Source organism: Capra hircus, chromosome 1 (genome assembly GCF_001704415.2).
Source record: "Capra hircus breed San Clemente chromosome 1, ASM170441v1, whole genome shotgun sequence".
NCBI lineage: Eukaryota > Metazoa > Chordata > Mammalia > Artiodactyla > Bovidae > Capra > Capra hircus.
Window position 1 is genome coordinate 58990135 of NC_030808.1, and position 13603 is coordinate 59003737.

The 13603-nt window shown below is 37.3% G+C and overlaps 1 protein-coding gene across 12 annotated transcripts in view; it reads right to left on the minus strand.

Annotated features, from left to right (window-relative positions):
• ZBTB20 (zinc finger and BTB domain containing 20) overlaps positions 1-13603 on the minus strand; it is an 848072-nt gene that overhangs the window by 253331 nt on the left and 581138 nt on the right. Inside the window, exon 1 of one of the 12 annotated variants that reach the window (XM_018040407.1) lies at positions 2155-2270. The exons of the other annotated variants lie outside the window; for them this stretch is intronic. The gene's annotated coding sequence lies outside the window, so the exon portion shown is untranslated. Of the gene's footprint in view, positions 1-2154; positions 2271-13603 lie in introns of those variants that run through there. 12 annotated transcript variants of the gene reach the window in all.

A 13603-nucleotide genomic window follows, 5' to 3' on the forward strand; every position in this document is an offset into this window, starting at 1 on the left:
AGTGGAAAACAGACTTTATACATAATATCATGAAAATTAAGTTATATGAGAGGAATTCTAACAAATAAGATCAAGCAAGACCTTTATGGTGAAAATTAAAAAAACATTATTATAGAACTGGAAGGAAGAGCTCATCAAGTACAGCTCTCAATGTTAAAAAGACACAGTGTCATAAGAATATCCATTCTCCTCCAGATTACTATCTAAAGTTAATGTAATAACTAAAATTAGTAATAAGTAAAATTCAACAGGGCTTTTGCTAAACTTGACTGAACAACCCTAAAATTTACCTTGAATAGCAGAAGGCCAAGAGGAGCAAAAAGAATTTTAAGGAAGAACAATGTAAAGAGATTTACCTTACCAAGTAATAAGAATATTATAAAGCAGTGGTAATTAAGGCACTTTGGTGTTAGTACAAGAATAGAGAAATAATCCACTGGATGAAATGAAAAGATACTAAAAACAGATTTGATATAGGTGAAAGAGGCATTATAAATTAGTGGGTAAGGATGACTAATTTGTTAAATGGTGCTGGGATGACTGGGTTACCCACAAGGAAAAAAAAAATAAAACAGGATGCATGTAAGATACCATACACAAAAACAAATGTCAAGAGGATTAGAGATCTAAATGTAAAAGAAAAACTTTAAAACTGTTAGAAGAAAATATAGGATGGTTTCTTAAGGATCTTGTCATATTGAAGGGTTTTTAAAATGACACAAGAGGACAAACCATAAAGGAAAACATCAATAAACTTAACTGCATTAAAATCAGAAGGTTTAAAAATAAATGCCACTATATACAGTTAAAAGAGAATACTAAAAATTGGGAAAGGATATTTGCAATCTATATTGCCCAAAAGATGAGAATCCAGAATATTACAACAACTACAAAACCAAAACCAAAAGCTGTCCATAACAGTAGCTCAACAAATAACTCAATGGCAACGCACATGAACACACATGAGGAAATCCCAGTGGTTTATAAGTCAAAAAAATTTTTAATGATATATTATTCAATCCCCTCAGTCTGACAAAAATGTAAGAACCTTGGTCATTCCAAATGTTATGAAGCATATGGAGAAGGTCTCATGGACTGCTAATGAGAATATAAATCGATACTACCACTTTAAAAAGAAAAATTGCATAATTCTTAGTAAGTTATTAAACTTTAAAAATAAGAAATTATTTAATAAAATTTTAAAATGCATTTTTTCTTACAGTTTAGCATTTCCTCCTTTGCTTCCAAACATGTACAAAAATGTTAAGTACAATTTTGGTGGCAAATGGGAAATACCAGAAATAATGTCTAACAATTAGAGACTCAGATTTTAGTGACACATACAGTAAAGTTCATTTTATATAACTCATAATTTATAGCTTATGTAAAACTAATTCATGATGATAGGAATCAGAAGAGTTGTGCAGTTTTTAATCTTTTGTTAAAGTTTTGGAGAATATAGCCTGTAAGGGGGCATGAAGGATTCTCCTAGGTATTGTGAATGTTTTGTATGTTGGATTGAATATTGTTGCATGGATGTATACTCACATAAAATCTCATCAAGCCATACAATTAATTTGTGTACTTCACTATACATAGCTTAGAATAATACACGATAAAAACATGTTCGGAAATAAAATTTCCACATTGAGGTTTGTTTAACTTGGGTGCTGGATTCTTGTATGTTTACGTTATAATTCATACTTTTTTATGTCTGAAACATTTTACATTAAAAAATGACAGGACAGACTACTGCTTTTCCTAACTAGAACTGATCAAGGTAAAAGAAAACACTAGTGTCATCTTTTCCTCTTCACTGTCCCTGACATTAGGTCCAACTGTTCCAGGAATCAATAAACACTTCACAGCCAAGTGTACTTACAAAGTGATCATTTAGTTGAATCAAAGCAAAACTTTCAATTCACTTTTCGACATGTGTAAAATCTAGGCTTTCTTAAGTGAATGACCAGCATCATGTATTAATACAATGCTTCCAATGCATAAAGACCAGTCATCCATTTAGGTGTTTCAAACATGAAGTGGGAGATTGCCAAGGATTTTTTTTTGATGTGAATCAACAGGTGGTTTGGCATTAATATTGCTATTAGTTTCTGGGCTTCACCTCTGGTTTCAGAAAAGAAAAAGAGACAATACCTTTTCAATGCTGTATTTCAAGTTAACCATATGGAAAGCAAGGTTTTATTCCAGCCAATTCTCTTTGTCTCAAAGCGCGGAGGAAAAGTGCCAGCCACTGCTACTCCCGCCACCAGCCACGGTACAGATGTTTGGAAAATGCGAAAATAGAGAAATGAAACAAAAAGGGAACCCTCAAAAATAAGTTTTGCATAAATGAAAAATGGAGTATATAATTATTATAGCTGCAAAAAGGTAAATACATTTATTTTTTCCCATTGTGTTAAACGGAAAGAACCAAAACAAACAAAAACATTGATGTTTTAACTTAATGTTTTGTTGAAACCGACGATTACAAGGACCAACTCGTATGTGGCTAAAAATGGGAATAAAAAACAGATTTATTTTAATCTGATAAGATTTCTTTTACCTCAAAGAATTCTAGAATATGACCTACTTAAATGAATACTTATAAAAGAAACAGATTCATTTAAAAATTCATGTTTTCAGGTGCCAAAATGGGAAAGGAAAAGTGTTTCTATGAAATCTTATAAGAGAAAAATAATTGAAATTATAATGGTTCCTTATACAACTCAGATAAAATATAGCTTGGTAAGAAATGTCTCAAAACTGTTCAACTGTACATTCCTGAATTAGCTTAGCTAATTTACAGACAGTTTTTCCAAAAGCAAACATCCTGTTAGATTTAAGCACGCCAATGTAAATTATTCTTTGTTTAAAAGAAAAAGTTTTTAAAAAATTATGTAATTTCTGAGAGAATATTGCTGGATTGAAAGTTAGACCAGGATTTAGGTCTGGCTCTGCCATAGTCCTGTTGCGTTTACCTTTGTTCCTGTTATGAAACAGGTCTGGTCTCAGTGTCCATATCTGTGAAGTGGACGTGTGACACAAATTGAGCCCTGTCGTCAAGCTTGTTTCCAGTCTCACCATTCTATGAACCCAAGGAAATCACTTCAGCACAAGAGCTTTTGTTTTCTTCCTTCCTTTCTTAAACTAACAACCAAATAAGTAAGTAAATATATATTAAAAGCACATATACTAATCCTCTATCTCTCTGAACAGGAAGAGAGAACATTTTTTTTTGTTACCATTATCTATTCCCTAACGTATATTTAAAAAGAGAGTTCCCATATAAAAAGATCTTTATTTTTTCCTGAATCAAAAATAGCATATCATTTCTTTGCCATTTAAGTTCTATGAAGAAAGAAAACAGAAAATCATTATAGAAATCATATTAGGAACTTTAAGAAGGAAGAAAAAAGTCACTAAATTTCTTTTAAAATTCAATGGTTTGTTTACATCTTTTCTGTGACCGAAGATATAACTGCCACTTCAAACTACCTTCATTTCCTTTCCCTGGGGCAATAATCTTAACTGTGTAAAACACAGAACCCTCTTCACATACCTTTCCCACCTGCCTTCTGAGGTAACAAGGCTGAGGGATAGATTACAGTCTGAGATACCTAGGATGGGAATTAAACATTTCATCTGGGAGACAGGATTGTGATCAGCTTGCCAAATCTAAAAGAAAATTAAGCCCCATCACTACTCTGGCAAGAAATTTGAGTTCTCGTGGCTGAACAATGATCATCATTTTTACACAAGACTTTTAAAAATGAAAGCACCTGGGGCATCAACCAGAAACAAAATCTGAGAATGCAGCGTTTTCTGTCAACATTTAAACCAGGTAAGACACAAGCAACTGCCCTTAACCCCTAGAGAGAGGTAGGAAAGAACGCAGGGCGACTGACACCTTGATGAACAATAGAAGCTCCGCTTTGTGAAAAGGCCTAAGTCTTTGGGGCGAAAGCGCCATTGCTCCAAGTGCTGATCCACGTAAGGCAGAGGCAGAATGTGCGGGGGCAACAGGTCAGACTCCTGTTTAAGGCTCCAGCTCTGGCTGCACGCTGATAAGCCTGGGACCCAGCAGACACACACTCAGGGAACACCAAGGGTGGGTCCCCCTGCCAGGGGAGGGCCTCTCAAACAGCAAGGCAAGAGTCCGAAGTTGCACAGTGTGTGAGCACTCCCTACTGGCTGCTGAAGTGGGAGGTGAGCCAGTGGTGTTTTAGAAAGGGCTGCCCCAGGTTTCTGTGAGGAGGCTGAAGGACTCAGCTCTTTTTCTAGGGGATAAGGGCGTGGCTCTGATTAGGCTTAGACTGGTTCAGATGTTATGCTCCTTGAGAAGCAGTTGAGGAGAGCTTACTGATAGGAGGAAATCCAAGAACTGGCAAAAACTGTAAAACTGGTTATAATTTTCATTAACTCTTTCAGCTACAGTACCCCCTTCTTATCCAAGGGGGCTAGGTTCCAAGAACCCCAGTGGATGCCTGAAACCACTGATTGTGCCAAACCTCATATCCACTTTATCTTTTGCGGTACATACATACCTATGATAAAGTTTAATTTATAAATCAGGCGCAGTAAGAGATTAACACCACCTACTAATAAAATAGAAATAATACAACAATATACTGTAATAAAAATTACTGTAATTTAAGTTGAATGTGATCTCTCTGTCTCAAAATATCTTTCTGTACAGATCAAATGACTTTTCCGTCTCCACTAAGCATCATGCACTGTGGCCACAGTCTGAGGTGAGACAGCAAAACTAACACAAATTTCTTTTTCCTTCTTCACAATTTCACTGAGAGAAGATTCATTCCTACCATAGATCTTAGTAACCTCAGCATACCACTTTTTTTCCTTAGTAAGTTGAGAACTTTCACCTTTTCAACAAAAAGAAACACTTTACAGCTTTTCTTTGGCATAATTGATTTGCCAGCATTACTGCTCTTATGCATTGGGGCCATTATTAAGTAAAACAGGGTGACTTCAACACAAGAACTGCAGTACCGTCTCGGTCGATCTCATAACCGAGCTGCCTACTAAGTGAGTAACTGGTGGGGTGCTCTGGACAAAGGGATGATTCACATCCCAGGTGGGATGGCAGGAGATTTCATCATGCTACTCAGAACAGTGCACAATTTGAAACTAATGAACTGTTTATTTTTGAAATTTTCCATTTAATGCTTTCAGACTGCAGATGGCTGTGGCTAACTGAAACCGAAACTGGGGAAGGTGGAACTGAGGATAAGAAGGGACTTTTGTATTAACATTTTATATACAGACCCGTGTATGAGCATGTGTGTGTCTAGGGTGGAGGGGTTGAGGAGGAAATGAATTTCTGTGTGGCTCACTTTATTTCAGTAATAGGAAGTCTTGGGACAGTCCAATGTGTTTATACCATTTATGTTTTACCAGAAAATCCCATATATAAACTTGATGGAACTGCCAGGTATGTTCGCTATACCACTGCACCTAAGCCCTAGACAGCGGTCTCAAGTCTAGGGCAATGATACCGGGATGCTGAATGTTCCCAGGGCTCTGCTCTGTTCTGGTTCTTCTGTATAATACGATGAAGGTCAAAATGGCAGCCTGCTAAAAGCAGAAGCATTTCAGTTGCAGCAATAACTTGCTTGTCATCAACTTGTTAATGCAATAGTCAAACATTTCTTTGACATGTACAGTATCAGCTAACTTCAGCAGATAAAGGGTCTAGAACAGGAAGATGCTGCAGATGCTTTAGCTTGGAGGAAGGCTTAGCAGAGCCAAAACGTCAGCAGGGCCTGTTTGTTCCATACTTTCCATCGGGCTCTGTGAAAGAAATGTTAGATTACTGCAATGACAAGTTTGTGACAAGCAAGTCATTTGTGCAACTGGTGCGCTCCTGTTTTTATCTGTTTACCATTCAGACTTGTGAATGCCATTTCAAGCACTTACAGGATTTCTGGCTCCCATTAAGGGGAAATGGTTTCTCCATGTTTAGAATTTTCTGCCTCAAAGAGAATTACTAAGCAATTATTTATCCCTGTGGTCACAGTGTCACACAAAAGCACTCTTGAGCTGTTTAGTTGGACTCTGAATCATGAAATGGAGTCCTGGGGACTGGATAGCTTGGAGCATCAGAAATTTCTCATCTAGTTTATTGGAATGACTACAAAGCAAGCCTGTAAGAGTCAATAAAATTGTGGCCAGCTTGAAATACCTTGCTCTTTTGCTCTAGGATCATATATCAAGGCCATATGCTTCAAGGCCCATAAACTCACTTGTAATGAGCAGATCCTGAGAAGCCAAGGCCTGACTGTGTCACAGACACTGACATGTGATCTAACATATGATAGTCTTGGTGGCAAGGACTGCTTTAACTTTTGAGAAGAGAACTTACACGGCCTTCTCCCCAAGTTCTGAGGGTAACCGGAGGCCCTATCCAAATCCAGGAAACGTTTTAAGTGTTTGGCAAAAGGTAATATCATAATCTAAAATTAATAGTTGGGATCATCCTACCAAGGGTGACTTTTGCACAGCAAAGGGCAGATTTGGAGTCAAGAATTCAAGACTGTCTCCTTAGATTCTTCATCTGAGATTGCTGAGCGACTTTTAGTAAGTCATTTTAACCTCCTAGGAGGAGGGTACAAAATAATAATACCTATTGCTTGTTTACCTGCCGTGAATGGTCTCATGGTCCATGTCATAAAACATGAAGAATGCCCTCAGAACTCAAGAACAGTATTTCCTAAAAGCCATGTATTCTTATGATTTCAAATTCTGTCCATTATTGGCATTGAATTTCTAAATGATTCTAGGTATACCTCTTGAAGAAGATGGAAGCATGAAGTTCTGAAGCGGGAAGGCAGACACAATATCTAGGGAAACAAGTCAAAGCTGGAACAGAGTTAGAGTGTTAAGAACCAGCCAGAACGTGATGATGAAACATGAGGTGGAGCTTGGTATGGATGACTAAAGAATGTTACAGAAATGGATAACTGTCCTTGCTGAATAAAAATTTTATTGTTAATAATCATTTCCCAGACATTGCAAGCATTACACAATTTACATGCCTAATATCTTCTTTACAATGGCTCTATGGTGTGTGTATTATCAATTTCTTTTCACTTGTGGAAACTAAAACTTTAGAGAAATTCAAATACTTCACCATAAATCTGTATGTAGCAAAGGTGTGAAGGTATTTTCCCTTCATCCAAAGCCCTGATACTCTTAACCACTAAAGAAATAAAGTCACTTCCACTGCCTGCAGAAGACATTTCTCCCTAGTTTACTGGAAAACCTTTTCATCTTAAAATGTAGATATTCAAGAATTGGATATAAAAGGCCTGGTGAGAGTATTGTGACTTTAACTGTGTTGCAATCCTTGTTAGGCCTCTGGGAAAGCGGAGCTTCATCAAGATGTCGTTTCTTTTGCCTCGACCTAAACTAGTCCGACTGAAATGCACTGTGAAAGAGGTGGAAGGGATTCTGACCTAATCACATATCTTTGTGCCATGAGTGCGGTGGTGTTTGGCTGCATCTCCCTGTGTCCATGCCAATTTCTTTCTCTCTCTTCACATGCATAGCCTCTAGCTCACCCTACTCTTTGCTCCTAAGTTACCTCCGGTTAGATGTCTTTTATCACTTGTCTGCTATTGTTTTCAGGTGTGGGGGAGGGTGGACTCTTTCTTACCATGACAAGGATTACTGAAACAGTCTAAACTTCCAACTTTGTGCAGAATGTAGCCTTTGTTCAGTCTCCTGCTTTGTTTCTCTTTAATGATAGCTTTGCCACAGGTTTTCCCTATGTAACTGAGAGCTATGCAAATCAAACTGGGTAGCAAGACTGCAGCTGTTCTATCTTAAAATGAGTCCGAGAGGTGGAGGCCTGAGTGAGGCACGTCTTCTGAGTATTGCACGTCTAACGGCTGCTTACCTTGCGCGAGTGGCAAAGAACGAGCTCAGTGAGATCTGCAGTGGCTTTCCTTGGTTCGTTTTTAGTGTGTGTTCAGACTGGACCATAAGAATTTTAGCTTACACAAACTTTTAGTTTTCTGGTATTTATACTTCCCCAAGCACAAGATTCTTAAAAGCTACTCAAAAAGACATCATGCATCATACAGAATCATAAAATCTCAAGGCAATGTGTAAAGGACCCTAAAGTCTGTGGTCTGAGTCTTGACCTGGTGCCTGAATTTGCTTGCTGGGTCTGTTGCACACCACCAGGGACACGGCGCACTTAACTCGCAGGCAACCCAATCCTGCTCTAGGACTTCTGTTTGTACAAAGTGTTCTTCCTTTTATTAAATCTTAACATGTCTTTCTAAAATTCCCCATCATGGCTTCTAGTTCTTTTTTTTCACTATGTCCTCCAATCCTGAGAACTTCTGGGAATTCGTAATTTAATGGTTCGTTTAATGACAACTCTTGTGCATTTCATATACAAACAAGGGGGTTTAGATCATCTTTTTGCCTTGTCCCTCTTCCCTCACCACACAGAACTTAAATATCTTTTCTACCCCTCTGTCAACCCTGGGAGAAATGAAAGGCAGTCAGTCTACCCAGTTTTATAATTTCCTTTTGGATGTAGATAACACAAATGGCAAAGCATTCTTAATCTCTTTGATTTTCTGTCCTAACCTGGGGAAGATCTTTCTAGACCACGTCAGGCAGACTTGACAGCTACAGCTATTCATAGGGTGAACATAGAGTTTACTGTTCAAACAAGGCCACTTTTTGAGGGTAAAAGGACTCTATCAATAATTATACCAAGATCACAGGCATAGAACAGAAATGTTCTGGGCATATCTATACAGTACTTTTCACCTTCCTTTTCACCAGCTCCCATCTCTTCACACCCTAGGTCTCCATTTCTAGGTCTGCTTCTCATTCCTGTCTGTGCAGTCTTTAGCAATGGGCACATTTATCCATGCATCTCTAGTTCCTAGAAGAGAACGTGGCAGGTAGGAAGAGGTAAGCTATATGTATTTTTTTCTTTTAAATTGGGGATATATATATTTTTTCCTCCCTGTGTACTGTGGACTTCTCCCCTTATTTCTTAAGCAAATACCACCAACACACATTGGTTTCATATTTCTGGAGATGAATCAGAAATACTTAGTGTCACAGGAAGGGAATGATTTAATAGAAATGAGTGACTTTGAATACTGAGAGCAATAAGCAGAGAGTGAAATGTGCTAACTTTTCCACTAAAAGTCTACTGTACCTCTTTACAGAACACTGAACAATAAGTTCTAATCTCTTTGTTCACAAGTAGTTTTTTCAGCAGCTGTACCCACAATTCCAAGTTCATAGTAAATCAATTATTATAGGCAATAATGGTAACATAGGGTGACAGTTATATTTGTGATCCTATGGAACAAAGGATAGCATAGGGAGATTCCTGAGACTTCTCCACTAAAACATTGGTGGCACTTCTGATGCTTTCAGAAGTGTCCCTTTTCTGTCCTTTGGCCAAGGACATTCAGTAGTCCTGGTGGCTTTTTAGCAGTGTTTGTTTCTGAGTAATCGTGATTTTAAAAAGAGAGAGAAAAAGAAAGTCCTGAATCATGAGAATCACCTAGAAAAGGCACTCATTCCCTTCTTGACATATTTAGAATATTCCATAAAGATGTGAGTTTATCCTGTTTTGGTTTAAGAACTTTACAGAAGACAAACCCAGAACTTCTCTTTCAGTGTTTAGAAGCCTCAATAGCAACAGTCTATCTCATTTTCAAACCTAAACATGTTCCATTGCTGTGTAAGCCTATTTCGTCACTATGTGGCCTCAGTGAAGAAAAGAAAGTCTTATTTCTTACTTCTCATAACTTGCTTAAAAAAACTAGTCTCAGCTCACTATCTCAACCTTCTTTTTCTTTTAAAAGATGAAACAATCTCAGTGTTTCGACTTCCCCTTAAATATTTTTTTTCAAAACAATTTTATTTTAGTATAGCTGGTTTACAGTGTTGTGTTAGTTTCAGGTATATAGCAAAGTGAATCTGTTATACATATATCCACCCTTTTTTAGATTCTTTCCCCATGTAGGTCATTACAGAGTAATGAGTAGAGTTTCTGTGTGCTATATAGTAGGTCCTTTTCAGTTATCTGTTTTATATATAGTAGTGTGTATATGTCTGGAGTAGAAAATGGCAACCCACTCCAATACTCTTGCCTGGAAAATTCCATGAACAGAGGAGACAGGCAGGCTGCAGTCCATGGGGTTGCAAAGAGTCAGACATGACTGTGTACATACACACACTGTATACATGTCAAGCCCAATCTCCCAGTTTATCCCTCCCCTTATCTCCCATTGATAACCATAAGTTTGTTTTCTACATCTGTGACTCTGCTCCTCTTTTGTAAATAAGTTCATTTGTACCTTTTTTTTAAAATTTCACATATAAGCAATGTCATATGATGTGTGTCTTTCTCTGTGCAACTTTCTCTACTTAGTATGACAGTCTCTAGGGTCATCTATGTTGCTGCAAGGGGCATTATTTCATTCTTTTTATGGGTGAGTAATATTCCATTGTATATACGTACCACATCTTCTTTATCCATTCATCCGTTAATGGACATTTAGGTTGTTTCCATGTCTTTAATTTTAAATTTTACTGGGAGGGGTTTAATAACTTCTTCTCTCCAAGGTGTTCATATCTAATTTCAGTTACATTTCAAATAAACATGATTAAGTGTATGCTCTACGCATAGAGGAAACAGTAGATACATCTAGATTCTTCATGTTTCTTACATAATCAACTAGTACAACTAGGCTTAAATCTCAGTTTTACATTTTATACTCTGGATTAACTTTCTATGCTCTACTTCTAGATGTTGTTTTTCCCTTGAAACTAGCCATTCTTTATTTTCAGTCCATCAGTGACATTTACCAAACCATCATAGATAATGGAAAATATGACTTGCAAGAAGATTTAAAAACAAAGTTATAAGCCTTGCTTTGTATGAAACAAATTTATAGAGAAAGACGACAACCTTAAAGAGAAGAAAAAATGTGGATATTCATATTCAAGTATGTGGTGTTAGTTTAGTAAAGATGTGCAAATCAACATGTCTATATGAACTCAGATATGAGTGATGAGAGAGTGGGATGAATTGCCACTTGTGATGTTTATTTTTCTTCCTGAAGAATATTAACATTACCTTTTATTTAACAACATTCTGTTGATTTTCTGTTTTAGGAAATGTTAATTTCAAATGACTATCTTTTTTCTGAAGTGGATGGTCATATCTATATCTTAAATTGTTGTTATTTGGAAACTGTGCATAAAAGCACTTTACTTTCAAAGCATGCATTCCCTGTCTGACGTCTAAAACAGTGATTTACAAATAGCTGTTTAGAATTCCTGGTGTCCCATTGCTTATGGGATTTTGCATCACTCTTCCCTGACTATTCCTCCTTAAAATATAATTTTACACCAAAACTCATTTTTTTTGGAGATTTTTGAAATGCTGCTACCAATGATTTAGAATACATTGGATTTGTTAATAGTGGAAAACATGCATCTATTAATCAAGATATTAAAAAGCAGAATCCAAGATGACATACCATTTCTACATTTTTCCATATTGACTACTGAGAATTCTGAAGTTCTTAGCATCAAATAAGCAGTTTAGAAATGGTTTTTGTTTGCTTGTCATTTGAGACAAAACCAAAAGTTCTGCCATTTATATGGAGTTAGATCATAACTCTAGCTTTGCCTTAGTTCACCAAAGCTCTCATTGGACTCAGAAAGAAGACAAGGTATTATACAGCATGGCCTTAAGATGGTTAATATCCAGAGTCCTGGTATTGTCAAAGGATTACCAAATAAGTTTTACCAAGGCCTCCCTGGGATAGTTTATCACACATAGGTTAGACTGCCATGTTTATAACTTGCAGATAGTAGTATTGCTGCTGCTACTGCTGCTGCTGCTAAGTCGCCTCAGTTGTGTCTGACTCTGTGCGACCACGTAGACGGCAGCCCACCAGGCTCCTCTGTCCCTGGGATTCTCCAGGCAAGAATACTGGAGTGGGTTGCCATTTCCTTCTCCGTGATAGTAGTGTTAAATGGTTGTAAATGGTAGTTTCCCAAATAGTGAGTTTCATTTTGGCAAGAAGAGACAGTGAAGGTAAATATAAAGGTATCATCACTCACAAACCAGAAAGGTGAGCTAAAGCATAACTGTTTCTTGGGTGATCAGCCACAGAGCACCACTCTTTTTAAATCAAACTATAAGGTTATGACCAACCTAGACAGCATATTCAAAAGCAGAGACATTACTTTGCTGACTAAGGTCTGTCTAGTCAAGGCTATGGTTTTTCCAGAGGTCATGTATGGATGTGAGAGTTGGACTGTGAAGAAGGCTGAGCGCCAAAGAATTGATGCTTTTACACTGTGGTGTTGGAGAAGACTCTTGAGAGTCCCTTGGACTGCAAGGAGATCCAACCAGTCCATTCTGAAGGAGATCAGCCCTGGGATTTCTTTGGAAGGACTGATGCTGAAGCTGAAACTCCAGTACTTTGGCCACCTCATGTGAAGAGTTGACTCATTGGAAAAGACTCTGATACTGGGAGGGATTGGGGGCAAGAGGAGAAGGGGACGACCGAGGATAAGATGGCTGGATGGCATCACCGATTCGATGAATGTGAGTCTGAGTGAACTCCAGGAGTTGGTAATGGACAGGGAGGCCTGGTGTGCTGCGATTCATGGGGTCGCGAAGAGTCGGACACGACTGAGCGACTGAACTGAACTGAACCGATAGTTGATTTACAATGTTGTGTTAGTTTTTGGTGTATAGCAAAGTAATTCAGTTATGTGCATATATACATATATATTCTTTTCCACTGTGGTATATAATAGGATATTGAATATAGTTCCCTGTTCTATACAGTAGAACATTGTTTATTGATTTTATGTATAATAATTTGTATCTGCTAATCTCAAACTCCTTATTTATTCCTCCTCGACCCCCTTTTTCCTTTGGTAACCATAAATTTGTTTTCCAGGTCACAGAGCACCATTTATGTAAGAGTCTGAATTTCTATCATGACTTTAATTTTGAATTTTGTTGATTGTAAATATAATAATGTTGTTATTAAGCAGCTCATTTATTAAATTTATAAAGAAACTTTCTCCAAAATAGTATACTTAGTCTAATCTATTATTTCATCTAATCTATTGTCTATTTTGACCCACATATTGCCTTTACAGAATTTTATTTTATAAAAATCTACATTATATATTTTCTAAACAGCATAATCCATTCTTATACCCAAGGTATTCCACTCCCAACATTCAGTTCCAAGAGATTCACAGAAATAACTCAACATTCATTACTTTGGGGTACATGGATGGTCTCTGGGTCCGTGACTGCTAGTTAAGCAGGTCACTTCTGAGCCACTATTACACGAGTAGAAAGTGCTTTATAATTATTGGGTAGGAGAACACTTTCATTATGGAGGAACATATGATTACTTCAAAAGCAATGGCTTTCAAAAGCAATGATCCCCATTCTCATAAATAGTCTCAGAAATTCGGTATTATTTCCCTCCCTCTACCCTTTTGAAAAGTAGATCTCAAAGTGAGTACTGAAAAGCACTCCTTTGGTAATAATAACACC